This window comes from Lithobates pipiens, unplaced genomic scaffold, assembly GCF_037356315.1.
Source record: "Lithobates pipiens isolate NorthernLeopardFrog02 unplaced genomic scaffold, aLitPip1_a1.2 Scaffold_8, whole genome shotgun sequence".
Lineage (NCBI taxonomy): Eukaryota > Metazoa > Chordata > Amphibia > Anura > Ranidae > Lithobates > Lithobates pipiens.
Window position 1 is genome coordinate 507,747,932 of NW_027507903.1, and position 11,802 is coordinate 507,759,733.

At 36.0% G+C, this 11,802-nt stretch overlaps 1 long non-coding RNA gene across 1 annotated transcript in view; it reads left to right on the forward strand.

Annotated features, from left to right (window-relative positions):
• LOC143960588 (uncharacterized) overlaps positions 1-9,588 on the forward strand; it is a 52,537-nt gene extending 42,949 nt beyond the window's left edge. The window contains exon 3 of the long non-coding RNA XR_013270348.1: positions 6,276-9,588. This is a non-coding gene — a long non-coding RNA (uncharacterized LOC143960588). The remainder of the gene's footprint in view (positions 1-6,275) is intronic.
• The last annotated feature ends 2,214 nt before the right edge of the window (positions 9,589-11,802 follow it).

Here is an 11,802-nt window from a genome sequence, read left to right on the forward strand (position 1 = left end):
GCTTCCCAGTGCTAAACCTTTCATCCAATTTCTAAATTTCTAATTTCAGTTTCTAAGTTGCTGCATTTGTAAATTTCCAAAGCCAATATAAAGGAATAGTAGTGGTTAAAAAAAGCACTAGTGGGTTTAACCAATCATTTTTGTTTGTATAATTCTCCTTTAAAGGGGCGTGGCGGGGGGGGGGGTGTCCTATGACTACATTCTTTTGCTAATAGGTGTCCCTCATTCCCATCTCAAAAAGTTGGGAGGTACGGTATTGGGTATTGGGTAAAATAGAGTTAAGAGCATTTTTGCACATTGCCGGTGATCGATGGCCTCTCAAAGAAAGGTTTCTTCAAAATAAGGCAATGGGATCTGGAATGCTGAATATACTTTTAAATGCAGAGTGAATTTTGTACTAGATTGTGGCCTAATTTCAGAACACCGAGGCTGTCAGAGTTCTCCATTTTTAAAAGTTTTGTGGGTGATTCAGGAAACATTTTTTTTTTTTTTAATGCCTGACCAGGAATTTGTATTCTTTCCAAACACCCAGTTAGGTTTTGGGAAATTAAAATCCATTCAAACCACAACTTTTCAAATCCCATTCCATTATAACACAAAAAAACAGAATCCACTTAGGTTTATATATTTTGACTGGCCATATACAACCCAATATAAGTAAGCAATGCAAACATTCTAACATTGTTATGTCTGTACCCAAATAACAATATATATATATATGTATATATATATATATATATATATATATATATATATATATAATATACATATATATATATATATATATATATATATATATATTTAAAACTTTGTTACCTGCACAACAGTTTGTAGGCAACATTAAACACTGTATGTTTGCGGGTGACGGCATTATCAGTATTAAAGAATTGCAGGCTGTTCGCTTCAGGGTTGTACAAGCGCCAAAACAAATATCACAAAATACCCAAGAACTCATACAGAACTCTGTGACCTTCAGACTGCCATTGCTATTTGTCCCAAGCTGCTGTTAAAGAAAGACTGGCCACATTTTCTATGTTTGGTAAACTCCAAAAATAGTTATTCATGAGAAGGCCAGTGCAAATTTTTTTTTTAGCTAAACGCACAAAATAAACATAAAACATTGATGAATTAACATTTTAAAATATAACACAAAATAACCAAAATACCTATAGATAGGTAGATAGAGAAATACATATGTACATACAAACATACATAAGTAGAATGATATACCCGGACATAAAACCTCAAAACATACAGAAAAATCTTCTAAATAAAACATTGCTGATATACGGTACTGGAAATAAAAGTGTAAAAAAAAAAAAGTTAGGGGTCTATTTCTCAATGTTTTCACCCAAGAGTCACACAACTTTTAACCAGGATGTACCAATTTTTCTAACACAGTCTTGTGTGGAAAAATGAGTTATTTAGGGGTGGAAGTTGAGTAAATTTTGGGTAAAAAAAAATTATAAACAGACCCCATAGCTGAGTGCCTGCATTGAGCACTGCAGTTTTTATACTGTAATTGTAATACTGTATACACAGAAAACTAAATGATGAAAAACTAACTAATTATATATACTGTATAATATATAATTTTATATATATATATATCTATATATATCTATATCTATATATATATGTGTATATATATATATATATATATATATATATATATATATATATATATATATATATATATATGTGTATATATATATATATATATATATATATATAAATATATATATATATATATATATGTATATATATATATATATATATATATATATATATATGTATGTATGTATATATATATATATATGTATGTATATATATATATATATATATATATATATATATATATATATATAAAGATTCAGTTCAGTTATTCAATCATGTGAAAAGCAAAGTCCTGTTTACTTAAATCATCTGCACATAACTGGGCATTCAAAGTGAACAAAGCTACAATTAATTGAGTGAATGTTTTCAACTTCTTTAGTATATACGGTAAACCATAATATCCATATATGTCCTATATTTGGAATCTGCAGCTAGTGTGAGTCAGGTGTTTGCCCACCTTTGCTATGAAAACCTTCCTATGCGTAGAAAGGGAAATTAAAAAAAAAGAAAAGGATACTCCAACAAGTGTTCAATAAGGTTGAGCCTGATATTTGGTGGAACTATTTTCTGATCTATTGAGATATTAGCATCCAATTGTGTGTTAAATATGCCTCATACATATTGGGGGAAGAGATCAGAAGAGGTATAACATCTTGCTGTAGATAGGTAACTGACAAAATAACGAGCAATTATTCCTTTCCAATCTCTGGGTATATTGCTCAAAATAAAATTGTAGGATTTTAATTCCACCTCTCCCCTCATATTGGTCCTTTAAGAAGCCTGGGCTCATGTTTTACTTTAAATTTAATCCCTTGTGTGATAACTCCATCAATACCAATAAGTAATACACTTGCTAACATGCTGTATAAATCTGGTAAAAGTTACAATTCTTTTATAAATTGATAAAAAAATTCAAGGCTGGTATATTTTAGCAACAATATATATTTGTTTGAAGTGTCAATTATCCTGCCAAATACATCAAGATATAGGACACAGTAATGTAGCTTAAAATCATTCATAAACCAAAAGGTTAAAGAGCTAATGCAAGAACTACATTATTCAACTGAATGACTGATTGTTTACTGTAGGTATAAATTATTAAATATATTATAAACATGTTTTCAAATAATGCATTAAAAAAAATGTAAATTACATATACAAGTTTTAGGAAGATGTCTCTTGATGTTTGATTAAGGAGTTGGCAATTCACTCAATAAAGTAATGATTAATATTAATTATTCCACTATGTGAAAAGCACATTTCTGTTTGTTTGATTCAGTGGCACATAATTGGGTATTCAAAGTGAACACAGCTACAATTCTCAACTCCTCTAGTATGTCAAACCCATAGTGTTGATGATAAAATAGAATAAATGTGAGTTATTTTGGGGTGGATCATAACACTGATAAATAATATTATATTGATTATAACTATTTCAGACCTATTAGGAGGTTTTGTGTAATAAGCTATTTTGTTACTATTGACCAAATGCACTACAATAGGCTTATTTTTAAAATACAGTTTATTTTCGTGATATTTATGAGACTTTTGTATAAATGGAGCTTATAATTTTAGATGTGAAAAGTGATAATCCTGTAAAAGTATTTGCAGTCATATATTCCTATATATATATATATATATATATATGTATATATATTTATACACACACACACACACACACATACACATATATATATATATATATTTATACACACACACACACACACACATACACATATATATATATATATATATATATATATATATATATATATATATATATATATATATGAATCGTAACATTAAAATTTGATATGTGTTATTAAATCGCATTGTCTTGTGGCCTAATATGTATTTCCAAAAAAATTTGAGACATCAGTTTGAATTAGACTGTATAAAAAAAAATTGACAGTCTAAAATTGGTGCATTATGTGATTATGAGTGCTTTCCTACTTAAATATACATTAATTTATTATTTGTTAATTTTTATAATAAAAGTTAACAAAAATAAACAATGTGGCTGAATTTACTAAAGGAGCAAGGCTTGCTCAGTAAATTTTCACTTTGCAAGGGAATTTTCACTTTGCTTAGTGAACAAGGTTAAACTGAGCTGGCTTAAATTTTTTAATCTTCTGCAATGAAAAAAATGTTTTCTCTTAGTTCTGCTAGCAGATGATTGGGTACTGTTCGCAAAGTGAACTTTGATCACATTCACGAAAGGTAAAAGTGAAAGGTGAAAATTACTTTGCAAAGTAAAAAACTGCTTCTCCTTTATAATAATCAGCTACAATATGATAAAAAAAAAGTCACACGCAAATATTATTATTCAAAAATGTCACAAAACATTATATGAACGTGAAAAATAGCTTCCTAAATGTAGTATTTTTTTACAATGTTTTAGAATATTTACTTTATTTTGGCAGCTGTCTTAAGCTATTATACCAGTTATATAATGTGCAAAATATACAAATAAACGAACCATGAATGAGTGAGCCGAAAAAATGTTCAACAACCTCATCCATCTCTGCGCCACAGATAATAATAGTGTCAAGTGAAAACAATAAAATATGAAAAATATATATAACGTGAGGGGTGTGAGACCCACATAAAAGATAGCTGACATTTTCAAAACACACATATAACATGAAAAACTACCTAAACCAAAATACAAATGTAGGTGGGCTCATCTACATTTGTATTTTGGTTTAGGTAGTTTTTCATAAAATATATAAATACTTTACAATTTAATAAAATAGAAACAAAGATGATCAAAAGAAAAATAATCAATTATTACTGAAGGAATAACCACAAAATGATTTTGTATTTCACAGGTAAATGTCAGAATTAACTTCACATTTCACACCAATATTATAAAATGTTATGTCATATACAGAAATGTAAATCTTTCTACATTCATATCATGCACAGAAAAGCATACCAAAAATCTTATATATATATATATATATATATATATATATTTTTTTTTTTTTTTAAGTCATTTAGACATATTTTGCCATGGTGCCCTATGTTTTAGATCAATTAAATCATTATTTATATTTGTTTCCTGCCAATTTTTTTCTATCAATTGGAATACTATATTTTAGGAAGTGCTATATTATAATTTGCCATTTGTCAATAACTTTCAATGTACACATTTATATGAAGGGAAATCTGTTGCATTTTTATATCTACCAGTGATTTATAGATAAGATAACACTGGAACGTTTAATATAACATGATGCACAAATAGGGTATATTTTTTGTAAGTACAGATTGTGTTTTATACTATAGTAAGGGTTTGTGTTTTATACTATATTAGGAATTCTATTCAATGTTACTATGTTAATCACCTTGCATTTAACATAGACTAAAAAGAGTTTCTTTCATGACAGGATCCGATTTTTTTTTTTTTTAATTCTTTCCATTTTTAGACAAACCCACAATTTGTTGTAAAAAAAACACAAATTTATAGTACAGTAGGCTCCATTCACAAAGCAAAAAGTGGATAAGGATCTTTTTTTTATGCCATGTGATTGTAATTTTCAGACCTCAGCTGAAAATATCTGTAACTTTTTTGAATTGCTTCAAATCAAACTTTTTATTTATTTATTTAAGTGATGTGTGACTGTAGTGCAATGCAGCAGTTACCTTCCTATTGAAAAGGCGGTTTTGATTTCTTACATTTTGAATGTCTTTTACAATAAATCCAAATGAATAATATAGTCTGATTTTCTTACGACAGCTTTATACAATGTTATTGATGTCATGGCTTGCAAATAAGTTATATAATACTCTATATTATCAGGATTTTCTATACAGCTGAATGCATTATTTTATTCCAGTTCTATGCAGTTGGGAATATAAGAATACATGTTTAATAATAAACAAAAAAAAAATTATATATATATATATATATATATATATATATATATATATATATATATATATATAAATATTTATATAATTTTGACCATTAATATTGACACATAAGTTACAATATTGAACCATATGTGTTTAACATTGACACTTAAGTCAGAATATTGAATTATTAATCACTGTAACATATAGAAATGCTTTCGTGATGTAATGTAGCAGCTCAGTATGCTATGTGGCTCTTTGATACTGCAAGGGTTAATGTCTACTGCAGCAGTCTTTGAGCAACAACAAAAAAAAACACAATGTGCATTGCACAGGTTGACAATAAAAGGCAGACAGGAACACAGAGAGCTATGTCTGAGTAGCAATGTTTGGGACACCAGTTTAAGGTTTGGCAGCTATGCTGTAGCAGCACTAGCCCTTGAAAACTTAATCCACAGCCCTTGCACTGTTTTCTCCCACCGCAGCATCCAAACTGTGACTAACTACCTCATTATACATCCCCTGGCACATTCTGAAGCAAACTTATTATACGGGCCATACAAAGCATCTTAACCCATGCAAGTCAACAAGGGAAGGCTGTGCGACAACATGACGCTATATATTTTTTTTCATATTTTTGTAATATTTCTACACTAATGTCTATACACATTTTTGTGGGTTTTTTTTGTGTTCTTTGGATTTGCTACTTATTTTTTACCATGTATTATTTATTTATCCTGATTTCCCCTGTATTTATTATATAGATTAATTTTATCAGTAAACTTTTTTTGTTTTTTTAGAATGTTCAAGGCCTCCTGTTGCCAAAAAAGTAAAACAAAATTAATCAAGTGACTGGTGAAAAGGCAAACATGTTACCTGTGCTATTAAATTGAGAACTTAAGAAGAAAAAAAATCTCCTTAACTCAGTAAGTTGTGAAAAGCAAAACCAAGCACAAGGTAGGTTAATTGGATCCTGTCTGAATTGGCCCCAGTATGTATAAATGTGTGTTAGGGACCTTAGACTGTAAGCTCCTTGAGGGTAGGGACTGATGTAAATGTACAATGTATATGTAAAGCGCTGCGTAAATTGACAGCGTTCTATAAGTAACTGAAATAAATTAAAATAAATAAAAATCAACAGCTAAAAATGAAAAACTTGTTATTATTTTTTTTTTTTACCATATTTTAAACAAAAGCAGGGAAAAAAATGAAGAGTGATACAAAGGGAAGACGTATAAATGCATGGCAAGCATCGCTAACATGCAAAAACACTACATAAAAATACTTTTAGTCAACTAAAACACAAAAGGAAAGTAAACTAATCCTATAATACAAGAATTACAACCTCCATCATACTGTTCAAATGTCTACCTCTCTATTGCAAGACTACCCCTCTTAAAAACAAACAATATTTAAAATGTAATTTTATTTGGATGACGAACAATTATCAAATTGGTGAAATTACTGAAAATAATTTACCAATTAGAAAAATGAAAGGGCAAAGGACTAAGGTGTGTGTATATAGAGACAGGTGATATGTGAAGTCAATGAAGTGCCAACGTTTTACATATAGCTAAAACCAGGCACCAGGGTATGTTTATGGGATTAGAGTTGTTCATTCACTGCTATATACTCGGGTTGATGCTCTCGGCTGCTCTCAAAAAAGCTTCAATAATCCAACATAGTCAAGTCTGGCATACACAGGCCTTATAAAATAAATAAATAAATAAATAAATATATATATATATATATATATATATATATATATATATATAGTACAGATATCTTGAAGCACACTGTATTCAGTATAAAAGAACACTACTAGCTGTTTCGTTTACCGTAATTAAAAATAAGTACTGCACTAAATGAGAAAAATGCTTAGTTTCCAGGAACCTCAAGTGAATGCTTCCCTCCTAGCATCCTCCTGGAAAAAATGTGCTGAGAACAGCAGTTTTAAAGAGTTTAGGTTTGTTTTAGTGCAAATTACCCCACGCCATCTGTGCCACTCCCTAATCTGCTGTACCCAACACCACTAAATCAACATTTTTAAAACCATATACAGTAAAAAAAAAAATATATATCTTTTTTTTTATTTTTATTTTTTTTAACACATACACTATTTTTTCCCCCAGAATTCAAACAGCTTAAACTACCATATCATGTCACAAAATTTAATAGTGAAAGCCAGGAATGAACTTGGATGTTTACATGTTTGTCAACCAAAGATGTATTGCTTACCACACATGGCATTATATTTTATGAAACAAATGAGCTACAAATGTTTTCCATATATCCACAGTGCACAATATAGACACAGGGAAGACATTATTCTGAGTTTACCCTGCTGAGCCTTGCACAAATCAAGATGTCCTTTGTAGGGTTATTGAAATATTATTAAAATACATGTAGGATGCACGGCTCATGATCTACTTTGCATTCAGATCTCCCATTGGACTGTACAGTTCACCAAACAAGAACAGAAGGCGGGGATGTTCACATACTTCTTGTAGAGTCTTGTGAACCCCCATCCATGGCTGGTCCCAAATATTCAATGTGCCAATAAATGTTTAGAGATTGCCACATAAGGTAAGAATAAAAGGAAAAAAAAGCGAAATTAAACTGTTAATGTGGTGCTTTGGTGCTTCATCACCTATGGCACAAGTCCTGCCATAACAACAAGTTCCAGGACACAGAATATAATTTATTTTTTAAGGGAACGACAAAGGCACATACTCACAGCGGGAGATTTACTAAAACTTGAGCACTCACAATCTGGTGCAGCTGTGCATAGTAACCAATGAGCTTTTAACTTCACCTTGTTCAATAAAGCATTGATAATAAAACCTGGAAGCTGGTTTCTATGCACAGTTGCACCAGATTTTGCACTCCCCAGCTCTAATAAAAAAAAAACGTCACAGAGCAGAGTGTTTCAGACGTGGCTGAGAGTTCTAACCAACGTGTGTACATAGCAATATTGCATACTGCATTGACCAATGATCAGAGAAGATCAATAGTATACACATAAAGAGACAAACATCAATAAGCAGGGTTATGGCAGAGACCTCCTGTGGCTGCAAGTCACTAGTGTTCGTAAGTTGCTACTTCTGAGACATTTTCAGAGTAAGAGAAAATTAAATGAAAAAAGAAAAGGAGAAAGAGGAAATGAGACGACACACTTTGTGATGGGCCTGTAGTCCAATCCTGGAGGACAAGCCATGGGGTATTCCTCTTGTGTTGTAAGGCAGCTCTACTTGGAAGGGTGCAACAGCTTTTGGTGTGCAGAGGAGCATGTAAAAGCCATCCAAGAGTACCAGGAATTATAAATCTTTTTTATCTCTGTTGTGTAGAGAAGCTGTAATGCTTTTCACGTCCCTAATATTATCTATATTGGCCAGCCACAAGCAGACCATCTGTTAGGAGGTAGACTTATATCGGATAAGTGGTACCTTATTCAAATGTAGTAAATCGCCTATGGGGCCATGGCCTAGATCCACCGATATAAGCTGGAGCACCAACTGTCTTCCAAAAAGGGCGCTCCTTTGGGCAGCTCCAAAATATATGCAGAAGAGTACACTCCTCTAAGGAGCAATGACAACACAGGTTGGATGTTTGTGGAAAAATTTTGCAGGAGGATCTCGTATCCTTATTCCTGAAATTCAGTATATAGAGTTAACCATTCCAAATCCATTATACTCAATAAATAAACCCTGACCTTTTGGCATCAACTTCGGACTGTCCTACAAAAACAGAAACAGTTGGGAATGTATGACCAAAAAACTTTTTCTTCCAAATGGACTTTGTGAAAGTGTATATTTCAAATACTTTCTAATCAACATTTTTTACTCCCAGAGTTGTTGAAAGGTCGAAGAACAGAAAAGAAAAAATGATCAAGAAATATGTTAGCATTATTCATTAAAGTAGAACTAAAGGCAAAACCTTTTTTTATTTTTTCATTGGGTAAAGGAGGGTTATCAAGTTTTTTTTTCTTGCCATCTGTGTCCCATATAGAGAAAAAGGAAAAGGTCTGGTGTCCCCAGTAACACACTTCCATCCCTGTAACATATAAAAAACAACAAAGGATTCACCCTGGGACTTTAAATGAAGTGGGTACTGTTTCCGCCAGTAAACATAACAGTAGTAAATATAGTATATGGTTTATTCAAATACAATTGTTTACACGGATAAAGAACACCAACGGTTGCCAATTAAAAAAATACATAAACAAGGAGTATTGGTACATAAATGTAGAAGTAGTACATGGTACATGGGCATCATACTACCCGACTAGTTTCGTGAGATCCAGCTCGCTCTTCGGGGGTGGATGTGTGTAACAATGTACCTAGGATGAACAAAAATATATGTTTGGCCAGAGGCGGCTCTAGGCTTTGTGAGGCCTTAGGCAAAATTTAGACACGAGGCCCCACTCACACCCATAATGGATAAAAAAAAATTCAAGCAAGTAAAAATGGCTGCAGAAAGATGCGTGGATCTAGCCCACAGGCGATCAGCACCACCTCCAGGGCACCCTCCTCAGACATATGCAGCCAATACAACATCTGGGACAGGTGACAAGCCCTCTAGGATTTCCCCCTTTGCCTTGGGAGAATGGGAAGAGGTGTCATTGAATCATTCCACATCCACAGAGGAAGGAGAGTGGGGGGATCCCAGCGCAGTGAGGGAGGGTGACAGGGAGGGAAAGAGAGTGAGGGAGCGGGGGAGAGAGAGAGGGGGGAGGGGAAGAGAGGGAGTGAGAGAGGGAGAGGGAGGAAGAGAGAGGGAGAGGGGAGGGGGAGAGAGAGGGGGGAGAGAGGAAGGAAGAGAGAGAGGGGAGGGGAAGAGGAGGAAGAGAGGGGAGGAAGAGGGAGGGAGGGGGAGGGAGAGGAAAGGGGGAGGGAGGGAGGAAGAGAGAGAGAGGGGGAGAGAGGGAGGAAGAGAGAGAGAGAGGGAGGAAGAGAGAGAGAGGGGGAGAGGGAGAGGGGAAGAGAGATAGAGGGGGAGGGGAAGAGAGAGAGAGGGGGAGGGAAAAGAGGAAGAAGAGGGGGAGGAAGAGGGAGGGAGGGGGAGGAAGAGGGAGGGGGAGGGAGAGGAAAGGGGGAGGGAGGGAGGAAGAGAGAGAGAGGGGGAGAGGGGGAGGGGAAGAGAGAGAGAGGGGGAGGGGAAGAGAGAGAGAGGGGGAGGGGGAAGAGAGAGAGAGGGGGAGGGGAAGAGAGGGAGGAGAGAGAGAAGGGGGAAGGGAGAGAGAGAAGGGGGAAGGGTGAGAGGGTGAGAGGGGGGGAAGGGAGAGAGAGGGGGGAAGGGTGAGAGAGAGAGAAGGGGGAAGGGAGAGAGAGAGGGGGGGAAGGGGGAGAGAGAGAGGGGGAAGGGAGAGAGAGAGGGGAGGGGGAAGGGAGAGAGAGAGGGGAGGGGGGAAGGGAGAGAGAGAGGGGAGAGGGGGAGGGAGAGAGAGAGGGAGGGGGAAGGGGGAGAGAGGGGGGAGGGAAGAGAGAGAGAGGAGGGGGAGCGAGAGAGAGAGAAGAGGGGGAGCGGGGGAGAGGAGAGGGAAGGAGAGGGGAGGGGAGGGGGAGGGGAAGAGAGGGGAGGGGAAGAGGGAGGAAGGTGGAGAGAGAGATCTCTAGCCCGTTCTGCCTGTGCCCCTCAGTGTACCATGTCCCAGTCTGCAGTTGCCGTCTTTTGGGAAAGCTGTGTGTGATGCTAGGTACGTTACCTTCCATGCCAGCAGAGTGTTCATGACGGCCAGCAGCAGGCAGGGTCCATTCTCAGTCTGGGTGGGGACAGTGTCCTGCTCCTTCCAGAGGATCTGGTACCTTCCATCTGTCCTCGTTTTCCGGCCCCAGTCAGCCTGTACTCCAGTCCTGGGAAGTCTTTAGAGCTCGTCTCCAGGACTATCGATCCTTGCAAGTCTCGCTGCTCAACTTGGAAGCATCGGGGCAGTAAAAGAGTTAGATAGGAGGAGCTCCGGTGATCCCGTCCCAGCGCTTGCTGCAGCCTGGCCGACCCCCGCCAGAGATCGTGAGTGCCCGGCCGTGCCGCCCTCCTGTGTGCCTGGATAGGAGGAGCGGCGGGGACAGCTGCATATGGAGGAATTGAGCTTTCCATATTCTTTCTGCAGCCGGCGAATGCCCGCAGAAGAAGCGGTCATTCAGCGGCTGCAGGAGGAATATGGAAAGCTCAATTCCTCCATATGCAGCTGTCCCCGCCGCTCCTCCTATCCAGGCACACAGGAGGGCGGCACGGCCGGGCACTCACGATCTCTGGGGGTAGTCGGCCAGAATGCAGCAGGCGCTGGGATGGGATCACCGGAGCTCCTCCTTCCCCTTCACAGTCATA